Genomic DNA, 12385 nt, shown 5'->3' with positions numbered 1-12385 from the left:
TGGGAAAAAATTGGAAAATTAATTATAGTCATGGTCCGACAAATTGTGAATACATTACATTTAGAGCCATGTTTAGTAGTTACACCATTTTCAATTCGACAATGATTGAGAATGACTCAGCAATTGATTATTATGAGCTTGCTTCAATAATTTCTATTATTGAGGTATCAATCTTCAATCTACAGTCAGGCTATTTATCATTCTTCTGAACATATCACACATGAACCGTTTTATGTTATTACATTAATTTGTCACTTAACCTCACTTATACTCACTTAATTATCAATAGTTATTTGTGCAACTAGTGCGCAAAGTGACAGTTTGCTGCACCGAAAGAAACGTTTACGCCCGAGCCGTAGGCGAGGGCGGAATGGTTTCTTGAGTGCAGCAGAGGAACTTTGCGCACGTATTTCACATTAAGTTTTTCCTACAGTTACCATTGAATATGAAAAGTGGGTAATTATGGGTAAAATTGCCTGAAATGCATCAAATGTTTTTCTGTGTAATTTTATTATTGATAAAAACCTTAATCCTAGAATCCTAAATCCTCGTTGTCCTTGGTTATAATATATAATGAATAATAATTAGCGCGTTGTGCTTCGTTGCACCTCTGCTCACTATAGCAGCCACAGCAGTCACTGTTACCAACTTCATTTTGATTTTGCTGCACTGTTGCTCCATATAACCTACTAAGTATTTGGCGTTGCCATGTTGCAAATCTGGAGTGCAGAAAAATTTTTCCCGCACTAGAGCGGAAAAGTGATTCTTTGCGTTCTGTAATCAGTGCAGCAATGGCCACTTTTCAACGTAACTGTAGGAAAACTCATTTGCTCACGTATAATATTATTCCAATATACATCCAGCCAACCTTTCTGAGCAGGAATAAAAAATATTGTGAGATCACAATTATTGCCTACCTTCCTTCTCTTGTATTTCGATCACCCCTTGGTTCTCAAATTCGATAATCATCATTATCGTTTTTCTTACTACAACGGCTCTCTGATTCCCTCGCGGTTTTCAAAATTCGCAATCTGAAATTGAATGTTTGTGAGGGTTGGTGAGGGGAAGCAATGCAATATGTCCAATAAATGAGTTGAAGGTGGATTGAAGATTGAGTCAAATGGTTTTGAAGGGGAGCTGAAGGGTATCTAAGGGTGGGAGTGAACGATTGCGAGTGAGAAAGATGATATTAATAGAGTGAGATGAGTGATGAGGAGAAGGAAAAACTGTAGTTGATAAGCGTGATTTGGTGGTCCCGGGCATATTGATTTTACCACACTCCTCAACCTACTAAAACTTGCCACAAGAGGGGTGTGGTTCCCAAAAGCTTCCCATCCTCCTCCTCTGTAAACCACCCTCCTCCAACTTATCCACCCTCTTTTATATGTCTGTTTTCTTACTGTAATAGCTTTCGTTGTTGGATGGGCAAGGAGTGTGGAAGAGGAGGTGGAGGAGGATGACGGGGAGAAGAAGGAAGTAGAAACTCTCATCGAGAACGATTCCATTTTGAAATGAAAAAGAGAGAGCGTCGATAGAGTCTGTACAAAGTAAAGAGTACCTTTCAAAGAGTGAACATGTGCTTGTGCATTAATGCTGTGAACAAGAGAGAGAGAGATGACTTGTGTGAGTGTGCGTGTGTATGAGAGCTGTTGTACATGTGTGCGGAAGAGTACCGTTCAGTTGAATTATTTACATAGAGAAGGCTACAAAGATATCGAACTGAAAGCAATTGAAGTGGAAAGTATGAAACTCGAATGGAGTGTGTTATGGAGTTTTCGGAATTGTTATGTTTCCTTGATGATATGAAATGTTAACATTGGAGTGAGCTATAATATCAAAAAGAAATAAAAAATAAATGAGTGTAGCACTATTCCTCATACTGTAATATCACATCTCAGTTAGTATCTCGTTATTGAAACTCGTTATACTTTTGCATACTATATTCAGAAAGAAATAAGCGAATAGAACGTTTCGAGGTAAAATGATATTAGTAATGAGCGTTGATAAAATATTCACAAAATTGTTTAGGAGAGAAATAATGCTCCGTTTGGTTGAATTGAGAAAAATATTTTACATAGAGAATTCCCCAGATTGATTGTCCCAGACCAGTTCCATAGTAAAGGGCCGATGGCACGGAAATCTTGGTTTATTCAACCACAGCAAAATGACGTCATAATACTGACATCAATATTCAATAGGTTCTCGTCGCATTAATTCCTATAGATGCTATCATTATACGTTGGATTTAATTAGGACTATTATGCAATTTGTCATGTCTTCTTTACCTTAACCAGTTGTGGTTTCATCTCATAGTGATGGACCTAATAGAGTAATGTACCAAACAGCATATTCTACTTTTCAAGCTATAGAATTGCATCGAAAAAAATTGAAGTTACTCACATTATCAAATAATTGTTAATGTCACTCAAAACACTTCATTTATTTATTGAAAATGGATTAATTAAATGTAGTTGCTCAGTGTCTTATCGCACGCTTCGGATTAGATCATGCTTGGAAGGGTGCAGAAAGTTGTTTTGGAATATCGCACTCACGAATGACATCCGTCTGTTGTATTCAAAGGGTTCGGGACAGTATCACTAACTCTCAGGAATGTTCTTCAAAATCACTATAGATTGAAGATATACGGATAATTAGAGTCTATAATCTGTGTTCACTCTTTTTCTATAGAAAACACATTTCAATCATCTCCCGGAACTGATAAGAAAATCAGTTAAACCATATCAAAATCTCCTTCGAATTTATCATTCTATCACAACTGATATCAATCTTTCAATCAAAACGTGTCTTCAATGTTCTCAACTCCTTTTAATACTTTCTTTGTAATAGTATCTTCCAACTAATACGATGTTTTCATAACTCACAGTTTTCTAACAGTGAAAGAAAAAGATTAAGAAATTGTCAAAAAACCACTGATTCATTGATAATTAGAAAGACCGGTTTCGGTTATTACACCATTGTCAATCTCTGATAAACATCGGAGATTGACAATGGTGATTGTCATCAGAGATTGTCATCAGGTGTTTATCAGAGATTGACAATGGTGTAGTAACCGAAACCGGTCTTTCTAATTATCAATAAATCAGTGGTTTTTTGACAATTTCTTAGTCTTTTTCATTCAATATGAATAGTTACCACAATATCAACTTCTCAACTACAGAAAAAGTTTTCTTAACAGTAGTTAATACTTTCATCAATAATCAAAATTATTATGTACACAAACTGTGGTGGGGGAAGGATCAGTCATGGTCTATTCTGTTGATTCTCCTCCAATTATTCCAATAATTTAAATATGGAATCAGAATTGATAAATCATTTATTTATTTATTTATTAGAACAGTCACAAACACGATATTTGGAAAGAGAAACAGGCAATTGCCCAAAACTTCTTCAATTCCTTGATTTTGGCACATAAATAGTCCAAAGTGAGGTTAAGTTTAAAATTTCTGTTTTCACCAAAGATTAACACTCAGAGAATACGTATTCGAGATATGACTGATGAATTTTGAATTTCGAAGGGTTGATAAGAGCCGGAAATAACACTAAACAATCCGAAAGTTTCAATAATATTAACGGTATTTATTAACTGTTTGATAGGATGGAGGAAATGCTAATGCGAGATGGAATTTAAAATAGGATGGTAACTGTTTGTCATTTGGTGACGAATGCCGTCATAGGCCTATTTCATCCCTATTTATCTATTCCATTTAACAATTCTATATTCAATTGATTAAAATTAAACTTACAGGAGAGCCCAAAACATTCTTATTCTCACTTTGATAAATTGATTATCGAACTCTTCAAGTCATATTTACATGACACTTTCAACAGTCAGAAAAAGACTAGTTTTTTACAAACTAGTCAATCAACCTGGAAAGAGACAATGGAGGAAGAAAGGGATGGAGAATGGGGAATAGAGTAATGCCCTTATCTGAATATGATTTTGGGGAATGTCCCGTATTCGATCTGATAATAGATAGATCACAATGTATGCTCCTGATTATGGGCTTGATCATTCAATTACAATAACCCACATTGTGGATGAGGTGAAAGAGGTAAACAGAGAGGGAATCTTTGCAATAGACAAGAAGTGATTTAGAGCGAGAGAGTGTGAGTAGGAGAGAGATGAATGAGACAGATATGAAGCACAATACACTTGGAGATAAATGGAACAATCATTACGTATAGCAATAACATAGCGGGTGGAATTTGTGTTTATAGATGGATGTTGTGAAGATGATGATGGAATAGATATTGGTGGGGTAATAGTAGGTAAACTGGTTTAGTGGGGATGATGTGGTGAACTGGTGGAGGGGGGGGGGATGAATCGCGGATGAGGGAAAGGATGAGAATGAGTGGGAAAACGGAGACGAATTGATGAGAGGATGAGAAGGAATTGAGAAGATAGAGTGGAATGATAGAATGGGATCAATATAGCCTTAGATCTCACCCTCCATCCCCTTCTCACTCCCCTTAACAAACACCAACAACTTTACTTCCCCCCCCCCCGACCAGCAACTCCTCTTATAAGGGAGAAGTTCCCATCCCATACACCATCTAGCCATTAGTATTATGTGGCGCGCACATTTAATTAATTTAAACTCGGGCAAAGGAGAGGAATACAACACAAACACATATAAACTCGCAAATAGGTTAGCAGCGCTGAATGAGATCGAAATTAGGACGAGACGTGGGGGAGGGAGATTCAAAATGGCGTCATATCAATAACCTACCACTAAGCTCTGTACACCTTGTACTTAGGGAAGAGTTGCAAGTGCTATTGTATTATGGTCCTAGTATCTGCAACTTAATGATCAACATAATCTTGAGAATCGATATTGTTCGAAGCTCAACGATTTTCTCTCTCTTCAATTTGAATTTGGTTTCAGTATCGAAGTTTCAATATAAGAGAAACAAATTATTTACGTGATTCTTTCTCATACCATACATAGTTTTTCAATTCCATGTGAAGATATGCTATTTAATAGCTGAAACCGTTTCTATTTCTTTTTATGTTATGCGTATGTTGAATGAAAAAGACTAAGAAATTTTCAAAAAACCACAGATTTATTGATATTTAGAAAGAGTTTATCAGAGATTGACAATGGTGTAATAACCGAAACCGGTCTTTCTAAGTATCAATAAATCCGTGGTTTTTTGGAAATTTCCTAGTCTTTTTCATTCAATATGAATAATTACCACAATACCAACTTCTCAACTACACAAAGAAAAATTATGCGTATGTGTTAATTTATCAAATTAAATGACATCTATCCATGTATAGTAACTTATGTATTATCAGCTGAAAGCTTTACCATGTAATGATCTCATCCTTGCAATCAAAATTTCAATACCACATGGATATTCTACCATGAGGAGGATGATTCTTGAATAAATTGGAGTGTTGCAGTCTCTTAAAATTTATTTTGAACTCAAAACCGTTTGAACAATAATGGATAAATGCAATTGGGCAGATACAGTACCATCCTTCAATCATCAACTGTTTGAATCCTCCAAAGACTTCAAGACCAACAAAACTGATAAAGAAGATTTCTAGAACAATGAAGGAGATCCCATTTATTAACAGAACTATGGAGCGTGGAGATTTGAATACTTAATAGAAAATTTTCGAAGAGTATGTTCATAACCTTTAGAACAGTTGAAAGCACTGTTAGTTTTAGAAGGGAATCCTCATGAATTTGAATAATAGGAAAAGTAAGCAAGTGAAGGATACAGTTTTAACTTTTCTAGATTTTTTTCATGATGTAAATTTCATTCACGATGTATTATGAGAAATTCTATTATGAGATTCCATAGCGTGTTCGCTAAAAGATTGAATACGATTTTTAAGAAGCTCTATGAACGTTGTATCCACCAAATTGGGGAATTTTGGATCGTTTCCAGAATCAAACCAGGGACTGAGCCATTACGAATTGAGTAGAGATTGAGGCTAGTTTCCAATTAAACGCTTCTCCTTGTCCGATTGGCGAATTTCCTTGGCTGGTGGTTTGGGGCTCTGAAACAGGATGAGCTACGACATAGTAGGGTACAATATAGTGAAAAGGTAGAGAGCAAAGTAAGTGACAGTGGACAAGAGTAAATGAGAAAGGGAAAAGCGATGGATGAGACTGAGAATAAAGGCCGGTTGTGCAGGAAACCTTAGAAAGAAAGAGGCACAGAGTTTGATGGAGGGTTATGGAGGATAGAAGGAGAAGAAAACGATAATAATTCAGAGAAAGATAGAACTGTGGTAAAAGAAGCATAGGTTTAGAAAAAATATTAATATCATAGATGTGTGAAAGAGAGAGAGAGAGAGTGATCTGGAAATAAAAAGTATGAGAACAGATGAATGAGAGGGTGGTTGAGAGTAGTATAGAGACAATACAGAGAACGTGCAGGGACAGAATAGTGTAAGTGTTGTGAGAATGAGAAGGGAAGGGAAGGATCAGGATGGTGTGAAAGTCTTGCAGCTCTGGAGAGCGCAAAGGAAAACAAACAAATCAGAAGAGGGAATGGAAATATGATAAAGTACAGTACTTCTTCTTCTATTTTTTATGTTAGCAAATGTTGAAGAAATAGAAGAACAAAAACGTGAGAGGAATAGTTATTTGTGCAACTAGTGCGCAAAGTGACAGTTTGCTGCACCGAAAGAAACGTTTACGCACGAGCCGTAGGCGAGGGCGGAATGGTTTCTTGAGTGCAGCAGAGGAACTTTGCGCACGTATTTCACATTAAATTTTTCCTACAGTTGCCATTGAATATGAAAAATGGTTGATTATGGGTAAAATGATGGCTGAAATCCATCAAATGTTTGTCTGTATAATTTTGTTATTAATAACAACTTTAATTTATTTCAAACTTGATAATCCAATTGAAAATTAATAATCGATAATTAATTCAAATTAAGAATTAAATTAATTCAATCAATTTGAAAATTTGATTATTTGAATATTTTTGAGTATATCTCAATTTCTAAATAATTTTTCAACCAATCAATTTATGAATGAAAAAAATATTATTTGAAATAATGAATAATACTCAAAATGTATATTTCAATAAGTTCTCATTTTTATTCATTTGAGAATCAGAAAAAATATAGATAGAACAAATTCACATTCAAAATACAAGCCAAAAATGTCAACAGCTGATTGGGATGGCTGCAAGATGATACGCAAAGTTTTAAGAGTACTCAAAGTAATACTTTGCGCACTAGAGCAGAAAAGTGATTCTTTGCGATCTGTAATCAGTGCAGGAATGGTCACTTATCAAGGTAACTGTAGGAAAAAATAATTTTCTATTATTTTCTTTATTTTTCAGTTGATGGTTATTTTATTTATCAAATAAATTTATTTCTGTAATTATACATAAGGTGAATTATGTGAACAAACAATTATTTTTTGTCATAAATTTTGTATTAATGTGCAAAATAAATGAATTGTGAATGGAATTGAATTGAAAAAGAGAAAGAACTCAAGAGAAAGGAGAAGTAGGATGAATAATGGTAGTACAGTATGAGATATGGAGGAGGTTGATTTGAAACTACTACAGAATGAATTAATCGATTTATTTTTCAAATATAGGTGGGGTTCAAGATTGATTGATAGTTTTTTATGCACAGCGAGGTTTGATAAAACCTATTGGCACGTCTAAATAATGATAGTACAGTATGAGCTATGGAGAAGGTTGATTTGAAACTACTACAGAATGAATTAATCGATTTATTTTTCAAGTTTGATTGATAGTTTTTCATGCACAGCGAGGTTTGATAAAACCTATTGGCATTACAGTAAATTAAAAAACTGTAACTGTTTATCTTTGTCAACAAAGATAAGATGATAAGATGAAAAATTTCAACTTTCTCAAAGTTGCAGAAGAACAATAGGTGGTAAAGAAGGTACAATTGAATGAATGGGATGTCATAGAAGGTAGGGAAGAGGAAGGGTTGAAGTTAGAGGAACCATTAGCACCCCTTTATATTGTATCTGATAAGGGATTTCAAGTGATGGCCCGTTTTATGAAATACTAATTGCATTTGATGGCGCCAACCGAGCCCTGCCCTGCTGGGGCCGCGGAAGTGAATGACGATGCCCAAAGAGGACGGAGTCGGTTAATTCATGGCTGAGGCCCCCATGGACTTTCGACTGTCCGTGAATTATGCAGGCACGGCGACCGTGACCGGCGGTCATCCGTCCTTTCGCCTGTCCGGCACGTCATCAATATTCTACGCTCCGGACGTGATTGCAAAGCAAAGCTTGATGCCGCTGCTGCCGCCGTCGCCTTCTCATTGCATTCATACAGCTGCTGTAACATACGAATACTGCGACACATTCATTAGACAAATGCACACCAAATTTGAGTGGTAGATTAATTGTATCAAGAGCAAACAATGAGAGGAATCAACGAAGACAGTCAAAAGATGGCTTTTTCGCAGCCTTTGAAATGATATTATATAATAATCAACACAAAGCACACTCTATCACCACATCGTGAATTCAGTTGAGAGCACATTGCGCTGATAAGCTATCACTTAGATAAGTTAAGAATCATGCGCCTGGTACTCCCGTTGGAAGGGTGACTGCTTGAGTCAACTCCTCTGAACAACTTATGATTGTGAAATCGCTTCCCGGTGGTTCGGAACTCACCTAAAACTGTAGGTACATTCAATTCTCATTATCATCCGCCTCATTAACAAGGAAGAGTCTACAGCTCATGTGGGTATTACCCTCCTTAAGGTGCGTACAGATATACGCTCCGCGAACATGAGCAATTCACTTTCAATCAGCTGATTATATCTGTATTTTTACAGAAACGGTAAGATATAGTTATAAAAAGCTTGACATCAGCTGATTAAAAGTGAATTGCTCATGTTCGCGGCGCGTAAATCTGTACGCACCTTTAGAAAACAACATGATCATATTATAGATAAACATAATTACAGATAAAAGTTTTTTAAAATTGATGGTTCATAAAATCACTTCACTTATATGGGCTACTTTATTCAAATTAATAAAAACAATATGAAAACTTGTAGTACCCTTTTTTATTAAAAAACTTTAAGATATTTTAACGTCTAGTATCGACCATTAGTCATTTTCAAGTTGAAATGTCTTTAAGTTCATTTTCAAGTTAAAATGTCTTAAAAATGACCAATGATCGAAACTAGTCGTTGGAATATTTTAAAGTTTTTAATAAAAAAGGGTACAACAAGTTCTCATATTGTTTTTAATAATTTGATAGTGCTAGTATGTTAATAAGCTGATAATGGGTTATGATTTTTGTGAATTAAATATTGCAACTCCGATACATTGAAACTTCTCTTGAGATTATTGACTGAGCGAAGTGAGGTCTAAAATTCAAGTCGACGGTTTGGCATTTCTCTTAATGTTAAAATGTTTATATGTTGCGCATTTACGGCAAAACGCGGTAATAGATTTTCATGAAATTTGACAGGTATTTTTTAATTGCGCGTCGACGTATATACAAGGTTTTTGGAAATTTTGCATTTCAAGGATAATATAAAAGGAAAAAGGAGCCTCCCTCATACGCCAATATTAGAGTAAAATCAGACTATAGAATTATTCATCATAAATCAGCTGACAAGTGATTACACAGATGTGTGGAGAAGCCAGTCTATTGCTGTATTTCCATAAGGTCTATAGTTTCAATCAGGTAATTGTGGATGAGAATACTGCGTGAGGTCTACTGCTCACAGAACTACTAGTTCTACTGAGGAATCCATGTACTTGTGGATGATATTTTTGTGGAGTAGTTGTCGAAGCATAGTCGTCATTTTGCTCTGTGGAAGACGTACTTATTTTTCTGTAAGACAACCGGACGATGACTTTATGGATGTTGGCCATAAACGACAATGGATTGCTGTCTAGCACTCACAATATAATGTGTCGACAATATAATGGAACAGGGCATCTTTGGATTGGGGCCAAGCAAAGGCACTAACACAGAAATATGAATGAGAACAAGTGAGCTATAATGCTATGAACAAATGGACATCGTTTTGTCTTCTTTGTTACAAGTCAACAACAGTACATAAGCTGGTTCTCATACACACTCATTGAGTCTCAATAAATAACTCTTTGATAATATCCATCTCAATTGAAGGTGAATTTTTCAGTTTGAATTTGATGATTTTCAAGTTTGTGAGAGTAATAATACTTTAGTGAGGTCCAAGTTAAAATGTCTTAAAAATGACCAATGGTCGAAACTAGTCGTTGGAATATTTTAAAGTTTTTAATAAAAAAGGGTACAACAAGTTCTCATATTGTTTTTAATAATTTGATAGTGCTAGTATGTTAATAAGCTGATAATGGGTTATGATTTTTGTGAATTAAATATTGCAACTCCGATACATTGAAACTTCTCTTGAGATTATTGACTGAGCGAAGTGAGGTCTAAGATTCAAGTCGACGGTTTGGCATTTCTCTTAATGTTAAAATGTTTATATATGTTGCGCATTTACGGCAAAACGCGGTAATAGATTTTCATGAAATTTGACAGGTATTTTTTAATTGCGCGTCGACGTATATACAAGGTTTTTGGAAATTTTGCATTTCAAGGATAATATAAAAGGAAAAAGGAGCCTCCCTCATACGCCAATATTAGAGTAAAATCAGACTATAGAATTATTCATCATAAATCAGCTGACAAGTGATTACACAGATGTGTGGAGAAGCCAGTCTATTGCTGTATTTCCATAAGGTCTATAGTTTCAATCAGGTAATTGTGGATGAGAATACTGCGTGAGGTCTACTGCTCACAGAACTACTAGTTCTACTGAGGAATCCATGTACTTGTGGATGATATTTTTGTGGAGTAGTTGTCGAAGCATAGTCGTCATTTTGCTCTGTGGAAGACGTACTTATTTTTCTGTAAGACAACGGGACGATGACTTTATGGATGTTGGCCATAAACGACAATGGATTGCTGTCTAGCACTCACAATATAATGTGTCGACAATATAATGGAACAGGGCATCTTTGGATTGAGGCCAAGCAAAGGCACTAACACAGAAATATGAATGAGAACAAGTGAGCTATAATGCTATGAACAAATGGGCATCGTTTTGTCTTCTTTGTTACAAGTCAACAACAGTACATAACCATAAATAAGCTGGTTCTCATACACACTCATTGAGTCTCAATAAATAACTCTTTGATAATATCCATCTTAATTGAAGGTGAATTCCTTCAGTTTGAATTTGATGATTTTCAAGTTTGTGAGAGTAATAATACTATAGTGAGGTCCACGTTATAATGGCAGTGAAGAAAGATTGGAGAAAAACGTTGCCAAGTCTCTCCATTTTGCCACTGATTGTACACAGCTGTTACTCAATTCATCCCATTAAATTTGATCTAATAATAATTATTATTTCCTTGATAAAATAATCAATTTAATGTCAAATTAATCAAGGAAATATATTTTTTCATAATTTGATTCAAAAATTTGCTTCCATAACAAAGATCAGATTATTATTTTTATACAAACCTGAAATGGCGGCTAATTTAAAAAGCTGTGATACACCAATCTGAATTTCAAAACAACAGAAATTAAGTTATTTGGTAGGTATTCTATTCCAATTTCTTTTAAAAATGATAGAAAAATGAAATCCTTTTCAAAATAATTAATTTCAATGGAAATTATTCTAAAATAACCTTTCAATATCATTTATACCGGTACGAGTAGGTCTAACCTAAACGTGTTGGCTAACTGAAGCATGGATGAAGTCTAGGATGGTTAGTTATCAACTTTTAAAATGTCATATCAGGTATTTTAATTTGTGTTTCTCATACGGTAATGTCTAAAAATTATTTCATTGTTTCAAAAATACATTTTAAATCAATTATACGACTTGTGTACCAAAGTATTTTGATAGAATTAAGAAGATGTTGAAAATGATTGCCAAGCAATTGAAAGTACTCCAGTCAGTAAGTAAAAGTTTTAATATTTACTCAATAATTTGACTGCATGTCGTGTAAAATACATAGAAAAAAGTGTAATTAAGAAGAGTTAGGCCTACTTTTGTACAGTCACTGTCAAAAGTAAAAATTGAATATTCTGGCAAACTGACAACATTGCAAAGCTAGAGAGAGATAGTGCTATCTGTTTTGTTGTATGATAGAAAAGGACAGCAACAGTATTGTCAATCGTACACTGCCATTATAACGTGGACCTCACTATAGATTTATTAGATTCAATTTTCAAAACCCATGGTAAAATCTAGAATAATAAATACCAATTTTCTAATCTGCATCATTATCTTCACTCCACTTAAACTTGATCTTCTCATTACATGTTCTGTGATGTTTCAATACTTATCCATCTCTATTTGAAGAATAATAACAAATTATTA

The sequence above is a fragment of the Nilaparvata lugens genome, chromosome 10 (genome assembly GCF_014356525.2).
Source record: "Nilaparvata lugens isolate BPH chromosome 10, ASM1435652v1, whole genome shotgun sequence".
Classification (NCBI taxonomy): domain Eukaryota; kingdom Metazoa; phylum Arthropoda; class Insecta; order Hemiptera; family Delphacidae; genus Nilaparvata; species Nilaparvata lugens.
Note: the sequence above shows the minus strand (reverse complement) of the source record.